Source organism: Aythya marila (genome assembly GCF_965140915.1).
Source record: "Aythya marila genome assembly, chromosome: 6".
Lineage (NCBI taxonomy): Eukaryota > Metazoa > Chordata > Aves > Anseriformes > Anatidae > Aythya > Aythya marila.
This window is the reverse complement of record NC_139047.1, coordinates 24,862,973-24,881,151: the sequence shown is the minus strand read 5'-3', so window position 1 is coordinate 24,881,151 and position 18,179 is coordinate 24,862,973. Positions and strand designations below refer to the sequence as shown.

Here is an 18,179-nt window from a genome sequence, read left to right as displayed (position 1 = left end):
ATTCAGTCAAATCTCTCCAGAAGTCCCAGCCACAGACAAATGGTCAGCAGCAGGCCTGGCCTTAAATAACTCAATTAACCAACTAACTAACTAACTAACTAACTACCACTGGTAGTTACCCTCCAGTTTTACAGCAGGGAAATCCAAAAGACTTTCCACAGCAAGTCTGGGGAGGAACACGGAGCTGTAGCCATTAGGGAGCTGCCCGTACAGGTTTATAGAGCTAGTGGGATTTTTGTAGTGCAGCAGTATGTCAAATACTTGCAGGTCTGAGATTAGTTTCTCATGGACCAAGATTTATCCCCTTGCAGGGAAAACATTTTAGCAGTAGAGCAAGGGATGGTCTTAAGGACAGAGATCTGTTCCTGTCCTCTGTATAGGAGCCCAAACAGCTGACAAAGCTAATGCAAAACCCACACAAAACCCACAAGTTATCGTCAGAGCTAGACCTGTGTGTACGCTCGGGTTTAGTCCTGGTCCAGGCACTGGTGACCAGCAGCTGGCAGACCTGGGACTACCTGAGCACACGGAGGGGAAGGCAGATGGAGATGTTTCCTCCAATTTTTCCACCCCACGGTTTTCTTGCCCATACCTGGAAGTTTTCCCCAGCGGTAACTGCATCTGATGATGACAAACAGCAGGATGACAGGTAGAGATACAAGTCAGGAGCTGCTTGGCATTGCTTTGGACATCACATTTATCCTCCAGCTTTAATATTTCTACTCAAGAGTTACATTATTTCCCTGCTTTGCAGGGATGTTAGGAAAATCCATTTAATACTGTTGAGCAGATTAAGAAGTTGGATGAATATCGATCACTGAGCTCATTCTGACTTTAGTACCGCACACAGATACAGGCCAATCTTCAAGACACTTTTGATGATCAGCGGTGACCGATTATATTTAATGAAAACTATTTTAGAAACACATTTGAGTCGGGTATCATTCATTCATTTCCAGATTCAATCAGCGAAGGAGAGGGGGAAAGTTTGTTTCCTTTTCTGCAGATTAAAGGTTGTGTCTGCTTTGAAAATTAATCACTTTCTGCTGTCAAAAAATGCTCTAAAATGCAAACTGATGGATTGGCAGGAGCCCGACTCACAACAAACAGATACACACATGCCTGCAAGCGCTTGTAAAGATTAAGGATGGAAAGGGATTTTTTAGAGGTACACAGAGATACCATCGTGAGAAATGAAATGAGGAAAACAAAGGCAAACTCTTAATTTAAAAATGCACCGTGCAGTGTTTATTAGAGACTGGGGCAGGGATAGACTTCCAGAGGAAGCTGTGAAAATTTCATCACTTGCAAGTAGATATAAATGAACCAGACAAATTGTCTGAGAACATACCCTGGTGTCGCCACGAGGGCCCCCAAAGGAGCCAGGATGCCAGCGTGGAGAGATGAGGGCAGGTAGCAGCAGCACGTCCCTGGGACGCCAGCATTTCTTAAAGCACAGCTGCACAGAAGAGAGCCTGCAGTCACTTACCGCCTTTAAAAACTCTCTGTCTGGCAAAGAGACTGCTTGGCCGTGTCCTGGCTCTGCATCAGAAAGGTGGCAGGATGCTCACCACACCCCTGCGCGTCCCTCGTGCTCCACGGGCACCCTCCTGCCCGACCCGTGTCCCTGCTGTCCCCGCAGTGCCCTTGTTGTGGGCAGCGTGGTAAAAAAGCACAGATAATGACTCCAATTAGGAGGTGGGAATGTCGTTCCACTCCCCCTGCTCTCCTCCAGGTCAGTCTGAATGTGTTTGAAAACTACTGGCACAGCAAGTTAACGATAATTCAGATTTAATTTGCACTCTGTCATCTCTGTTTTTTCTATAGGCTTTAATAGTTTAATTTAACAGTCTTAAGTACTGTCTATATTACCAAGACATAATGTGTATTTCAGATTTGAGCAGCTGCGTGGCACAAAATAATATTTCACATTTATATTGTGCCTTTCACGACAAAGACGCTTAAAAGTGCCTTGATTACTCTATCTGTACAAGAATCAACTCATCCATCACTGAAACGCAGCCACCTCTAGGCTGGAAACCTCATCAGTCTTTAATAATTCAGGCAAAAATCGAGCAGAGCACTCCACTCAAGGGAAGCGGCAAGTTGAAGAGGGAGAGCTCGGCCACCCTTACGGGCTGAGGGGTGAGGGCTGGGTCCCTGCTCGTGCCGAGCAGCACAGCAGCCCCTGCTCTGCCACCTCCCCGCTGGATCACACATCCCTGCTCGGCGTCATGGCCCGAGGACAGCCAGAAGGAACCCCTGGCAAGAGGCACAAGCGGTGAAACGCCCATCAGGTGATGCTTTCTCGTGTAGTTCCCCAGCTAAAGCTTTGTCTCACATTTTTTGTGAGAGTGATCCAGGGACTGAGTGAAGTAGCAGGGAAGTGGGTGGGTAGAGAACAAACGTGTCAAACTAATACAGATCCTCTCTATTTTCGAGCACATCATCACCCATGTTCATCACTTATTAAAAGCTTTTCATTTATAGTCTTTAAGGCTTAGTTTAATAACCTGCAATCATTACTTGAATCACAAAATTTGCTTTTTATTATATTGTGTAAATGAAGCACTGTAGCATTTAATGTAAATTATTTTTTTCCTCTCCCTCTTTTATCACTGTTTTTAAAGCCATTGTGCTCAGGTGCTGTTCTCAACATACCCTAAAAGCACAGAGCACGCTACCTGTGGCGCAAAGTAATGCTGCTCCTGGGACTCGAGTACAGCAATGAAAGAACACAGACATTCAGCCAGCCTTTCCTGGGTGCTGGCTGCCTCGGAAGTTTCTAACTGGGCTGTTCAGATCATCGGCTGTCCCCAGGGAGAGGCTCGGGGTTCCTGTATATCCAGGAGATAAGAAAAGGAATTTGTTCATTATTCATACACTGTCTCCAAGAGGCTTTCCTTTTTAATCAAAGTATAAATTCTGAGATGGAATTGATACAGGTGCAAGCCGAGAACACGGCACCACCGGTGGGATCTTCTGGCGTTACAGGCGAGGGCACGGTAACAATCCATAAATCAGATTTGCAGCTGGGGGACTGGTCAGCAACCCAGGCCATTTCAGGCCAGAGAGAAAGCTGTTTGCCATTTAACCTCTGGGGGACTTTCATATTATTTTACTGAGCTGCCAGAACGCCAGCAACCCGCCTGCACAGACGTCACCGAAATGTTTATCAAAGCAGAATCCAGTCCTCATGCCCCCAGCATGTATCAGCACATCCTGCTACCAAATTATGCCTCTGAAGTCCCGGCGGGACTCGAGGCAGCAGGTCGCCCGTCCTTCTCTGAGGCCAGTCTTTCTCCGAGACAAAATGAAAACATGAAAACACCTGGAGTAAAACCAGAAGGAAAAATAAAACAGGAGGAAAATTAAACCCTGGAAACTGGTCCAAACTGCAAAGCTGAGAGATGTGGATCCAAAATATGGAGCAATTCTAATCAGGGTTTTGGTACTGGCTCATCTGTAATTAAAATGAAGTACAAATCTGCCTGAGACAGTCAACAATCTCAGCTGTTTTCGAGATCTGGCTTTCATTAATTTCATTAACATCTTAAATGCATTCTTATTGCTTGTTCTTATGCTGAAGAGCAAGCGAAATAACAACGCACCATGAACCAGTTTATCTTTGTCTTTGCAGAGGAGCAGATGCGGTATCAGTCTCAGGGGCACGCAGGCCCTTTGCATGGAGAATGGCAGTGAAGGGAGCTGTGCAAGTGTGGAAATCTTCAGCCTGAAAATAAATAAATTGAAACTAGCACTTTCATCAGTGCCTCACGCATGTTGGGGAGCGGCACCAGCTTTATTATCATTATTTTGTATTTATCGGCGTGGCAATGTCAAACTGTAACTTGCCATTCTTGCTCCAGAGCAATAGCCAAGAAGGCAAAACTCCTGCTGAGACCCCACATATCAGCGCTGTGGGTCTGCCCTCCCAGGACGAGCAGTGAGTGGCAAGAGAAATCCTGCACTCACCAAGGGCAAATCCAGCAAGGCTGGAAGGGGCAGGAAGCCACGTTCAATTGCTACAGCATTTCAGGGCATGGAAACACTGGACAAGCTTTTAATCAGCTTTCACCTGATCCAAATTCTTTTGCCAAACTTCATCCTTCATCCAGAGGGAGGCAAGTTACCGACGGAGCGAGCTAGATGGAGCTGCAACACACGTGGGCCTGGGGCTCTGGCCGCCTGGCGTTCGGCCCCGCTCTTCAAAAATTCCTGGAATAAATTACCCGTTCGGGTTGTGATGATGCTGATCTGCTCTGCTTGGCATAAGCAGGTATTCTGATACAATGGAGGTGATGCTTTCTGAGACCCGTCATCTTCTTGTTTTCAAATCCACTGGCATGTTTCATAGCAAGAGAGATGAAAGAAAAAAATAGCCTTGCACTGAATAAGACTTCTGTGTCACAAATGAAAATTCATTTTAATTAAGCCAACTTGCATCTGCAATAATCTGCCCATAAAACTTAATATCACCTAAAAATTCCCATCAAATGCAAATTTTCCTCAGTGATTTATTTGTGTAATTGTGAGACGGAGAGAGCAGACAAAGCAGTGGGAGCCGCAGACTGAAGTAAACAGTGTGTCAGAATATGCAAAACAAGGGAAGGACACAAAAAAAAAGAGAGAGAAAGAGAGAGAAGGAAGGGACAAACATTCCCTGGCTGGAAAGTTGTTGAGTGCTTAGAGCCAAAGAGTGGAAAGCTTGGAGAGGAATTTCTACACGTAACCTACTGACTCTACCCTGTTTCCACTCCCAGCATCTCTTCCATTTAGCTAGCGGATGAAATAAAAATCATTTTGGGGGTAGATGAAGGCTTGGATTTGTGCTTTAAAAGGTCATTGCCTAAAATCAGCACCACAGCGAGCAGAAGGGAGCTTAGCAGTTGGTCGGCTTCGGCGTATCCCACACTTTGAGGAGCCTGGCAGTGAGGTAATCCCCCAGGAATGTGTGTGCGGTTGGATGGCTGTGAAAAGAGAGCGGTCAGCGACCAAAGCTCTGTGCTGAATATTCACGTCACACACACACAATCATTTTTCTTGTTAAGTATTGAGAAGAATGGGAACATTATAAATGCAGTATCTTTTTTGGCTTCAAGTTTAGCTGCTTTAGAAAGATCGGCTCCCTCCCTGCTCCCCCACTCCACCAGCTGTGCTCCACCTCCATCCCTGAACTGAGTCTGCACGCACAGAGCTTTAAATGACATAAAACCAGGGAAAATTAAAGCTAATAGAACTTCAGCTAAAGAGCAAGACTCTTAAAAGATGACACAGCAAATTGGAATAAGCATTTTAAAACCACTTCTCTGTATAAAAACGTCACCTTACTCAACATATAACCCCCTGACACTTGGTTGTGTGATACCACGTCCACATCCATATCCATGTCATATTGCTCGAAGCAACTGTTTACCCCTCTTCCTGTGGAAGAGTCATGACTGCCAGAGCAGATTAAATTTGCTTTGCCAGTGCCTTGGCTGTTGAAAATATCTTTATCTGCCCAAGGCACTTAGCAGTGTGTTGCAGTGAGACGGAGAGGAGTGAGGATCAGGTGTCCCTGCCCAAAACTCAGGCTCCTCTGTGGAGTCTCCCACTTGTTTTGTCAAGTTTTGCATCAAGCTGTAGTCAAGAAAAAAAGAAAAAAAGGAAAGAAAAAAAGTAATATAATACTTCTAGTTGGTTTTCTGAGTATTTACCAGTAAGATTATGTGTTCTCTTTTTTTTTCTTATTTTTTTTACTGCTTCAAATGTCCCTGCATTGACATTTTTCTGCTTACTTCCATATGCACTTGCTTATCCCGTGCTTAGCTCAGTGGGCTCATGCTCGTGCAGTTTCCCTGCATGGAAGCAAGACAGTGACTGCACAGAAGTCATTTTCTAATGAATGACAGCTACAAAGGAAGAGAGAAGTAGACCAATCCTGCCTCTCCTTTGAAAATTACAGTTTTCCCATTTTCTCAAAGCCCTGCACATACTTGTACTCACAAGACTCCATGAAGTTTCTAGGTCAGTAGGCTCCTGATTATGATTAGCTTGAATGACACGTTTAAGTGCCAGTCTCCCTTCTCTCATGGGAAACAACCAGTTCAAACATAATTCTGAACCCACTCGAGTACCTTTAAACCTTTGTTTAACAAAAAGCGAGGAAGAGGGGTGGGCAGAAAGTTGCCAGCCCACCTCAGAACTTCTACTATATTTCTAGGTAAGCAAAATCTAAAAAGCCTTCGTGGATGTTCTCAGAGAGATGAAAACCCATTGGTAACAAGCCCTCTAGATTTAAGCAGCAAAAGAGTTGAACAAAAGGGACAGAATGCAAATTTTCAGCAGTTTTTGTTGTTGTTGTTACAAATTTTAGCTTTCAGCTTTTAAACATGTACTTACAATGTCCTTATAGCTGTAAATAACTCCAACACAGGGCTACAACAAGGGAAAGGCCATGGATAATGCCACCTTTCTCCCTCAGAAGATACTAAACTCTTCAAGGCTATTACCTGACAAAGCCTAAAACCCTCTTACATTACATTAAATAACAGCCCTCCAATTTACCAGTGGGAAAAGTGAGATACAGGGCAGTTAAGAGACTTCTCAGGGTCCCTCCACAAATCTGTGCCTCTAAGGTACAATTCCTTGTCTGTTGTGGAATTTAACTCCTAAACGAGACCGTACCTGAACATTGTCCCCAAGCAGTTCATAACGGGATGCGAATGGCCCGCTTCCTACACAGAGGACCACTCTTTGGTGCTGTGTTAATGAAGGTTATTAACTCACACGGACATAAGGTGCTTGCTGGGTTTCTATCGCTGCCCTCGTGACTACAGCTAAGTCTGCTCACGGTTCAACTTTGGGAACGGCTGCCCCTACTGGATTTCCTGCCCACGGTCCATCTCCTGTGCAAGACATCAGGAAGCTGATCTTTAAAAAGTCCACATGAAATGACTTTAATAATGTCAAAACCACCACAATTACACATGTTTGGAAGGAGACAATCAGGGGCTATGGTTAAAAAAATTACACTACTAAAAAGTTATTTTCCTTTCAAATATCTTAGCAAGTTCGTTAATACCTTCTGCTGTTGGTGAAATGATCCCCCATTAACATTTCAATTTATTATTGCTGTTCTATTAATGAGACCACAAAAAATGGAAATGAGGCCTATAAATATGCTAAGAGTTAAAGTCAGGAATCGTAACAGTGTGTGCACTTTATGAGTAATATTTCAGTACCACCAGCATTCAAAACAGCAAGGAAGTGTGGCTCTGCAGCATAAGCATCTGGCTTAACAAACAACCCCCCCCAAAAAAAAAACAAACGAACAAAAAACCACCATAATTTCTGAAACTGTGAGCTAAAATCTCAGTAGAGCCAACTCAACCCCTGTTGCAGCAGATGGGTGAACTCTGTGCCGCTCACTGTTAAACTGCGTTTGGGGAAGGACTTTCTCAGTGAAGGTCACTGGGACTGCTAAACCTGAAAGCAAATGCTGCAGGAGGAAGGATTTGTCCCTGCGTCCTGTGATTAAAAGCCCTCCCTCCATGCTAATGTCTAGTTACTGCTGGGGAAACTGAGCCTCTCGAGAGCATCTCAGGCCCACCAGGAAAAAGGGCAGGCTACAGACAGAGAACACCAGCCTGGGGAGCCACATTAAGAGTCATTTAAGGAATATGCTTAATGCCAGGTAGCCGTTTGGATCCATCAGGCTCCCACAGTCCCTCTGGTGATCTGTTCCCCAGCTAGCAGTGGATATTCGCCATGGGTCAAGACAAATTCCTTATGCAAATGGCATTACTGTAACTTGCATTTTCAATTATTAATATTTCGCTTCTTGTCTTCCCAACTTCTTCAAAAAGGAGGAAAGCAGCAGCTTGTTCCCCTGGGAACAAAACCACAGAATACGGTGCCTCGCTGAGCCATGAAAGGAATGGTCCCTTCAGCACAGGGATGTCATATCATGCTAGCAACATTTTTGTTTCTGCGTTTTATTTCTCTCCGGTGATTAGAAATGATCGACCCTACCCCGTTCTCCGTGCATAGCTGACGGCACCAGGCTTATGCTAAAGGAAATGTGTAGTCACACTTCCACGAGCAGTATCATCTTGCAAGGAACAAACTTATAATTATTGCATTGATTTTATAATTTGTTTTCCAGGAAGCTCAGATTTCCTGACAGGGATTGGCTTTGTGCTGAGGTCCCACTCCATCAGCCAGCGGCACGCCGCTCCCCGCGCAGCTTTTAAGCATTAACAGAAGAAATGATCTAAATTAGCCAGTTTGCCATGGCAGTAATAGCAGGTTGGGGAAGAAAAAAAAAGAAAAAAAAAGAAAAAAAAAAAAACACAACAGACACCCTCAGATAAAATAAAATGAAAACATAAAAAGCAAACAATTTAATGAGAGGACAGACTATTTCAGTAAGTCTAGTTATTTGATAAGCAGACTGCCACCGTCAGCCTTTTATCATCTGCGAAAATGCATGATGGATCTTCCCTGTTTACTTACAATTTCCAACCTTCCCCTTCTGATCAACATTAGCATATTTGCTCCAGCGCCTGTAATGACACCAACTGTCTGCAAACCACCCCGATGCCACCTTTCAGGGACAGTCAGCACTGACAAGCCCGGCGTGGCTCAGCGGCACATACATATGGCACGCAGACTGGGTGGTTCGAGGCTGTTAAATGTTCTTCCTCTTCTGAGCTCGCCTAAAGGGAAGGAAAACGGCTCCTGCTGCGAGTGAACGTACATAAAGCTGTAACAAACATTTAATTTTAGCTGATCGGAAAGAGAATTAGCGTCTGCATTCTGCACTGCCAGCTCCGACTGCAGCTGCTCCAACGAGGTGGCTTTGGAGGGTTATTAATTCCCATATTAATGGTCAGCCTCCTTGTCATTATTGAAACACAAGCTCCCGAGTGTGTTTCAGTTGTTTCAGTCTTTCTTTCCCACATCTCTTTCAATTCTTCCATTATAAGCAGATAAAGTCATTATTTGTCTGAAAAGGACCTCAGTCCACACATGCTTACTATACTTTATCTGGCTTTATGATTCAGCTACACAGTTTTTCTTCTGTGTAAAGAAAACAAAGCTTGTTTCAATTAAAAAAAAAAAAAAAAAGAAATAATTAAAAATGTACAGCAAGTTCCAGGGAAACTGCCGAAATGGCTACTGCATGTGTGCATTGTTTGTGCTAAAGCAGTTAGCAGCCATGGGAGGGAAAGCCTCAGATACAATTTTTAAACTAGGCTCGTGAACAACATTTCACTCTCCATCAGAGCAGGTTTGAATGGATTGTGCCTCCACTACACTTTGAGAGGGCAACGCTGCCAGATGTCATGAATCTCAATCAATTTATGCAAAACAGGAGGCATCATATCACATCATGCCTACCTGACACAGCCTCTCGTTCTGTCCCTTGGCTGAGGTTTTGGTATGAGGCTCAGGGGTACTACTGGAACAACCCCAGGTGAACGCCGTGGAGATTTGATTCCCCTTGAACTGGAGCAAAGCAGAAGCTATTCCATCAAAATCGGCTCTTCAGCACTCAAGTTCAGCTCGTTTATGCTGGCTAAGGATCTAACTCCACTACCTACAGATTGAACGATGCTAAGGAAGGACTATTTTTATACGCTTTACCAAATATAAAACATGTGATTGACACATAGGCTGAGAATCATCTCACCCTACTTTATTCACCTGCAAGCTGGGCTAGGCAGTGAGGCACTTGGTACGTCAGCAGGCTGAGAGCAGCACTGCCAAAGGTTGGAGCATACAAGGAGCTCGACCAGCCCCTCGCCTTGGGATGAACTGCCCTGGCTTTGGAGCAAAGGTAGATGTTATTCACACTTCACTGCACCACTTCCAGTGCATTTTGCTGAAGATTTTGAGAGTTAATAAGCTGCCTGCTTCTCTTTCAGGCTTCAACAGTGTCAAGGCTGTATAGAGAGAGGTGTATGGAAACAGTATCTGATCTAAAGCTAGAAACAAAAGAGCTTATTTCCCCTGATCTGGTGAAGAATCCAGTAAGCCTCTTGGGCGCAGAGTTGAAACCAAAGTAAGGACGGTAAAACCCTTCCTGGAATTGCAGGATCAGGAAGAAAGCAAGAACCGAGGGGAAAAGGAGTTGTTAAATAGAGTGTACTCGAGGAGAGCTTTAATCAAAGGCGCGGTGCGTGGCTGCTTGGCAGGCACCCGGTGCTCGCTAGCAGGGGATAACGGGAGCTGGGGTAGTGGGTGGGGAGCCGCGACTTGGCTGCTCCTCTTCTTGACTCAGCTGGGGCTGCCTTTCCACCCCCGGGCACTTCTTTTCCCCACCTGTGAAGCGGTGATAACTCCTTAGGGATAAAGCATAGCAGGTGAGAGCTGAGCCCTGTTTGGACAGGAGCCCACATCCGCAGCATCTTCAGGCACAGCACCCCAGGGAAATCGGGGGGTCCTGCCAGAGGGTTTGAGGACAGAACCCAAAGGGACAGAACCCAAAGCTGTGGGATGAAGCCCGTGTAAGGAGGAGATGACCACGTGCCGTGCCCTTCACCCATCTCCCGAGCGGTGCAAAGCAATTCCCCAGTTTCTTGTTCCAAGGCGAAGCTCAGACATATTGCTCCTTTACAAATACAGACATTTCATCAGGGGACATCAAAAGATGTTGTGCCTTCGTTTTGCCCTTCGTAACTAACAAAGGCATCCTACAAAATAAACAAAATCCCTTCTTTTGCGTTATCCACACACATGCCACGTCCACCAGCAGCCAGGCTCCAGTCTAGTAAAAGTCCTCTCCTCCCTCCCAGCTCCTCTCCCTTTTCCCACCTGGGGAATTCAGCAGCTTGCAGAAAAACTCAAAAAGCTTAAAAAAAAAGTATAAAAATCTTGGCTTGTATGACCCAGAAATAACAGCAAAAAGTGAAACCGTATGCCTTGCCCCCAGTGGCTCTGGGACTTGGAGCCAAACCAAGGCCAGGAGAAGGGAATATTGCTCTTTGTTAGCCATAAATAAATAAATAACGGGCCACTCCCTCTTGCCCTTCGGGATATGATTTCTGAGGAAGGAGAAATTCCCCACGGAGTTGATTATATGTAGATGGGAAGCGTGCCCCCCAGGGAAACGCAGCGGGGGCAGCCCTTCCCCGTGGTGATTTCTTCCCTGCCTTTCTGTCACTTCTTTATTCATTTTGCAAGCCCCCCTCCCCTGCGCTGTGCAGTCAGGGAAGCCGCACAAAGGATCGCGCAGGTAGCTCTGAGTCCAGCCACTCGAAGCTACACGGCATCCCCGCGCCTATATAAACGATCAGTGTGTGGCCTGGGTTTCATTTGCAACTGTAAATGAAACAGGCCTACAACTGTGTTCATAATCCTCCTTAATTGAATTTCTGTGACAAAACCCAGACAAAATTATTGCCCTCCAGTTAACAGTTTGCGCGAAGTAGCCAAGGGTTCCTGGGAAGCTTTAAAACAAATGCAGGACAAAACTGGATAGCACAAAGCACTTACGTGGTGTCGGTACCGCTTCTTTGAACGGGAGGAGGTTTAAATGAAAGGATCAGGTCGTTTTAATATGAGGGACGGCCTAGGGATTCAACAAAGGCCGAAAAAGTGAGAATGAAATCAGGGTGGAAAAGCTTGGACGCAGCCCAGCAGATGCTGCTGCCGAATCCTGGGCCTTTGGAAAGGGCAGCATCACTCCCAGCTCCATGCAGCTGATCAGAGATTCTCCCAAATCCAGAGGGGCTTGAAGCACCCATTTGGCCTGTGTGCAAGTTCACACTCCACTGGACGGGGCATCTCCTTTAAAATCATCCACTTAATCATTTCCCTCGGCTCCACTGTCAGTTGTACGGTCAATACACACAGCGTTACCAGCGACGTCAGGCTGCTGGTGCAGTGCCCACGCGTATTTTGAAGATGTGAGAACCGCTGCTAAATGGAAGCGGGGACGCAGAAAGGGCACTGCCCTGAAGGCTGCTCCCACTGCTTGCGGAAGATGAGAATTAAAGGCGCTCGCATTACCGAAAATGAGTGTTTGTTGTTCTTTCAGATGATACAGATGTTTCCTTGAAGGACTGGGCAAAGCTCGTGTGAACGGAGATGCCTGTTTGCAAGAGCCAGCTGCATGCGTCATACGCCACACGGACAGGCACCCTTTTTACCCCAAAGTGCCATCTTTTAGTCACTGCATGGTCTGGTAATAAAGCAAACTAGCAACGTTACGAGGGGCTAAAGCAGAGCCTTGGTGCCTGCACTTGTGCAGTGCCAAGGGGAGCAGGGAAAACCATGTCATCCCCAGGCCTGGTTACACCCCACGAGCTCCCCGAAGTTAAAATCCTTTGCAATTTCTGCAGCAGGCAAGGCTGGGAGGCAGCGGGGAGGGTGAGGTAATGGAAAGAGAAATCCTCTAACTCCTCAGTGTGCGCCCCTGTCCCGTGGTCACCCAGCGCTCCCAAGGCCGCGTTGATGTAAATGGAGGGGTACAGGAGGCTGGAGGGGCCTCATGCCAAATTCCCTCCCATTTAATTACTTAGGACGGAGGTAAAATATCCTGAGAGGTAATCAAAGGAGCAATACCGCTCAGACAAAGGCAGGCAGAGACCAGACCTCATTTCCACAGACCTCCGCACCGTTATGGGACGGCATGCCCCTGTCCCCAGCCTCACTCACAAGGCAAAGCCAGCACGATGAGGGGCTGCAGGGGGGTTCAGGAGATGCTTCCTCTCCCAGGGACGCAGTGGGATAACACCCAGGTGCTCCCGCCTTCCTCAGCGCCTCTGCTGCTCCACAAGCTTCAGCGGCTGCATTAACACCTGGTTTTGAGAGATTGCTCATTAGCCCCTGGGTCCTGTGCCACTTTAAGCAAGCTTTTAAGAACACCTTTTCATAGCTTGCGTGCTCTGTTTTTCCTCAGGCCACAAGTGAACTGCACCGAACGGCAGCGGGGCAAGGCGAGACGGAAATAACCAGATGCATGTGCACACACACAGCCCCCCAGCATGGCTGGGGCCAGGAAAAGGAACAAGGGGATAAATTCAGCCCAGCGCTTTGCCACCGGTGGCAAAGGAAAGAAAGGGGAACATTTAAAAGGGTGATGAAATGTTTCAAGAAAAAGCAAATGTTTCAAAAAAAAGGCACTTGTAAAATCCACGGGCAATGACTTCTCCAGTTAATTGGTTTCATCTTATTAAACTAAAGCCTATTTGTAAAATCCAGACATATTCAAGCAGAAGTCCAATTCCTGCACCAAAAGCCAATACAGCATTTCGAAGAAGAAAATTAAGCAATGCAAACCAGTTCCCATTAGTTTGAAAGCCCAGCACTTACTGCGCAGAGGAGAAATGGAACGGAGCGCTTGGCTTTTCTAAAATGCAGTTTGGAAAAATCACGTTGCCCATTTACCCCAAAACTGCAGCCTCCTTTTTCCCCATCCCTGCGAAAACCGATAACTGTTTTGGCCCAATTACGCAGTGATTTATAAAGCAGCCTCCTGCTATCTCTCCCTGCACTTGTCACGTTCAATTTCTTCCCCCTTATTAGACCACTCTCCCTCTCATTAAATAGTCCCTCTGTCTAACTTGCCAAAGAACTGCCAATGGGCCCCTCATTTTACAGAAGAATAGACCCAGCTTTACCAAGGGGAAAGGGCCCCTAATGTGCCATGGACACAGCACAGTGAAGCATGGTAATTTGCCCGTGGTAATGATGCTACTTCACAATGATTGGGAAAACAAAAATCTTTAATAGCCAAATGACACCCCATCCTTCTGCACCCTGTTGAACTCAAAAACCAGGGGAAGCAAAACTCAATGTCCCTTAAGAGATGAGCTAAAAGTGCCTACATCATCCTTTTTTCTTTTTTTTTCCGAATGCCTCATCTGCTGGAATCACTGCAATGGGTGGTTTGGTGCTGGGAGCAGGACAGAAATAAAACAAGCCAAGGACTTCAAAATGTTTCAGCACTTTAAAAGCAAGGGATATTCGGGGAAAAATATGAAAGACCATATATGTAAACAGTTTTGAATACACTATGCGCGTGCATGATTCCCACCCCACAAATATTCCGCTCTGCAGAAAAGATTTGTGCAAAACACCACTGAAAGTTGTACTACTTATTTTCTCTTTCTTTGGGTAAAAAGGAAGTCCGTGTTGTGGCAAGGACAGAGGGGCAGTCTGCGTGTGCCATGGCTTATTTCTGAGGATGCTCCAATTCAGCAAAGCGCTGAGCTCTTGAGTGCCAAATCAATCCTGAGAAAAGCTTTCATCCTCAGTCCTCATCAGAAGCTTTTGACTTCTTACAGTTGGGTTCCCCAGGCTGCCTGGGTCGGCAAAACACTGATTGCTTTGGCCAGCCAACGTCTGGTTGCTCCAAAAAGTCAATCTTCAAATACAGCACATTAAGCCACTCAGTGGGAGAAATTCTGCTCTCATATTTGGCCAAACACAGCAGGCAGAGCTGCGCCGACTTTGATGACATTATTTGGTGGGCACCAGAAGGAAGGAGGAATCATAAGCCATCATATGGTGCACGTTTGGTAATCTTTTGGCACCGCTGAAAGGTTGGGGAATAAGCTTAAACACAGGCTTATGAAAAAGGATAGACCAATATAATTTACAGTATTGCTCGTATTAGTCAACATCAGGTTTCTTTGATAGTTTCCAAGGGCAGAGAGTGTAATTTGTCAGAAGTTGGCCAGTTGCAGTTTTGTAAATTTTGTAGCTGCCTGATTGGCACACTTCACGCTCTTCTTGTCCAAAACTTTTCCTTCTGCTACAGCTGCAGAGAACAGGAGCAGGACTTGAATTCAGCAGGCTCCAACAAGGCCAAGTTGCTGAGAAACAAGAACCAAGCCCTTTCATTGCCACACTTGTCCAGGAGTTCTTCAATTCATGGTGTTCAACTCTTAACAAACCCCGAGACAAATCTCTTACTGCAATTAAGCAATAGCTTCTGCTTTAGAGCATCTGGTGGTCTTTTTAAAGATTATTCACTGCAGAGTTCATCAGTTGATTGCCTTATTGTCTTATGAAATTAAGTGCCTGCCACAGGAAAAGTTTGGCAACCCGTGTTGAAAATAAGCACCCGAAGACTCTCTAAATACCTGTTTATTCAATCTAGAGTAGCACTCGAGGGAAGTACTAAAATCTTTGAGAGAAATGCCACACACCACGTTAAAAATTCCCCCAAATGTTGTATTCTTAAGCCTTTCTTTACTTTCTTTACTTTATGTGTCTGCTTCAATTAAAAAATGTTCTAAAATCCCCTAGGATGCGTGTTCCAATGGCTGACTCAACATTTCCTTTGCAGTGATCATGGCTACAGTGCTGGCCGTGGAACTTTGGGAGGGACGTAAACAAATCAGCATTTTCATGTCCCTTAAGGACCAAACGATTTAGTGTAATTTTAAACCTTAACATTTTCCGGATGAATAATTTTGTTACGTTTCATCTTCAGCTCTGCAGACCTTGCCAAGCAGAGACCGTAATACTTAACAGCTATTTATCAGCAAACCCATGGGTGACTTTTTGGAGGCCTGATATTAGAGACCTGTCCAGGCCATCTCCCTCTGAAACTTGGCTCCTCAAGGAGCCAAGGACAGGTTCCCAGCTGTGACCCAGCACAGGTGATTTCCCAGGCCTCATGCAAAGCTTCTTGAGAGTGTGAAAAGGGCACGTTGCATTCCAGAGGCTGAGAGCAAAATAAACCTTCCTGTTTGGGAGAAAATTCAGGCCTGAAGCAGAACTGGCAGAGACACTCTTCTGGACACTGCACTTCTTAAATGGGCCCGGGCGTGAAACCTAGAGAGCTCTCATTGCTGGTAATGACCATCCATCCCCTCATCCTGCCAGCACCACCCGCTCCTTTGGGGTAGCAGAAGCAGTAGAAGCAAAGACAGGGAGGGGACAGAGCAGGTACACAGAGCCACAGGCACCCTTTATTGTGGTCAGGTAGATCCCGGTGCTTCAAAGCTCTGCGCCATTCAGCGAGTACGTCAACAGTGCCTTGTTGGCACAGCGATGGCCTCCTCTGCACAAGCAACCACAGTGACACAACGGGGTGTGAGCAGAAGAGCTGGAGGATCTGGCACAGCACAGTTTCATTTCCTGGTCTATCCCTTGATATCAAGCTCCTCGTGCAAACACTAATGCTCATGCAGAGAGCTGCTAACACCATTCAGCCCGGTGGAGTTGGTTCAAGGCACTTGCCTTAGCAATGTAAGTTACATCTACAGTTTTCCCTCTAGGTTTTGCAAGATGAGTGCATAGGTACAATCATTACACTCATTAATTCTAAAATAGTGGTATTTGTTTTGCCTGCTGCTTGCCAGGCAGATATAGCCACCAGGGTGTGAAGCTATTAAGTGCAAACCACAGTTCCTATCACTTTGTTTTGTTCTTCACTCTCCTTTTACTGAGCATTTTCCTTGAGTTCTTTCTCTTTTGATCTACTTGAGAAAAATGGCCTCCTTTATTGATTAAATTACAAATTCCAGTGGCTGGTGATTGAGTTATATGATAACACCTGCCGAAAGCCATCAACTACAATTGAAATAAAAGGAAAAATTAGCACTCTCTTTATTACAAATGGTTTGGATGTTGAGTAGCTGACTGAATTAAATGGAGATTGAGCAGATCTGAGAGAACTGATTAGGGAAAACAATGCAGGATTCAGGAAAGCGCTACCAAAATTCACAGCTCACTAATTCACCTAAGGAAAATATGGGAACAGTTGAGGAAGAGACAGAAATTGCACTGTTTTCAAACATCCAGGAATTCAATCCAGGAATTGCACAAAAGCTTCCCTCTGTGATAAGACTCCTCAGATACCCAACTCTGACACCAGGTGACTGATGGCCAACAATTACATGATCAGGGCAGCAGCCTCCATTTCATTCATTCAGCTTCTAATAGGCCTTTTTAATTAGTGCTATCACAAGCAAAATAAGGTTTTTGGCCTTTGTTCTGTGCCTGGGAACCAACTCCATGCCAGCTTTTGGTAACGTATCATTGCATTTTATTCACTGCTCATCTACTCTAATGAGGTATTTTTATTTTTGTCTACTTGTGGCATTTCCAGCAATACAGACAGATGTCTTGGGCTTTCTTCCTGCAGATTAAACAACCATTATAGGAATTCTTAAATAAGACAACATTAAGCTCATAAAGCAAAGTGTCTAAAATGGCACTATCCATTTTGGAACCATGTCCTCCTCTTCCAGCCACTTTCTTGCAAGCTCATGGCAAGGTAGAGTCTAGCAAAGTTTAGCAAAGATCTAGAAACAGTATAAACACAGCTGTTAAAGAAGGGTTGCAAACATCATATTATATACTTACAGCCTCTGCATTACTGAAGTATCATATTCGAAGTCACGCACCAGGGAAAATCCTTAGTAACCTGTGGAAACATCAGAAAGCAAGTCTTCAATGGATATTTCCAATTATGTCTTCTGATGGGGAAAAGAATTTAATGTCAAATTTTGGCATGATTTTAGAAACAAAATGTAACAAACATATTATTTAAATTTAACCACGGAGTAATGTAAAAATTTTCCTTAATGCTCATCTGAAGTTTGTTTCAAAACTTGCTTCAGCTGCAATCCTCTTTCTTCATGTTTGCTTTCTGCAAAAATCTGAACCTACAGATTTGCTAGCAGCAAATGTTTGTAAAACAATAAATATTTCAACACACTCAATCTAACCTACAAACTGTGCAGCCCTGCCTGCACACTACTGACCACTTCATCCTCCCAGGAGAGCCAAGGAATCCTCTCGTCCCAGTTTCCAAGGGGAAAATGCACCAGTGAGAAATGCAGGCTGTGAGCACACACCTCCTTCCCCACTGCAGCGTTCTGCGTGGGGAGATTACTGTCTCCACCACTCATCTACTCGCCTTATCACTCACCCCTGCCTGAGCTTATTGCATGCTCTGTTCTGTCAGCAGAACTACTCACCGATGTAGTCAGAGATCCAGATTAGTAAAGACCTATTTAAACCATTCAAGTCAATCCATGAGCTGCAGCCAGATGAAGAGGTGTGAATGCTGCCTACACATTTTGCCCCAGGTCTCACAGCAAGCCTGGCAGGGCAGACAGTGAGCATGCTAGCTGTGAGCAATATCCCTGCTCTTTGAAACATTGAGGGTGCTGATCCCACAGCAAAGCACAAAATGAACAAATCTGCTCAAGAAACTCACATCTCAG

At 45.3% G+C, this 18,179-nt stretch overlaps 1 protein-coding gene across 6 annotated transcripts in view; it reads right to left on the bottom strand.

Moving 5' to 3' along the window:
- The window catches only part of SEMA5B (semaphorin 5B), a 261,113-nt gene that overhangs the window by 164,009 nt on the left and 78,925 nt on the right, over positions 1–18,179 (bottom strand). For all 6 annotated transcript variants that reach the window (XM_082763900.1, XM_082763904.1, XM_082763905.1 and 3 more), the window contains one exon: positions 17,314–17,374. The gene's annotated coding sequence lies outside the window, so the exon portion shown is untranslated. The remainder of the gene's footprint in view (positions 1–17,313; positions 17,375–18,179) is intronic.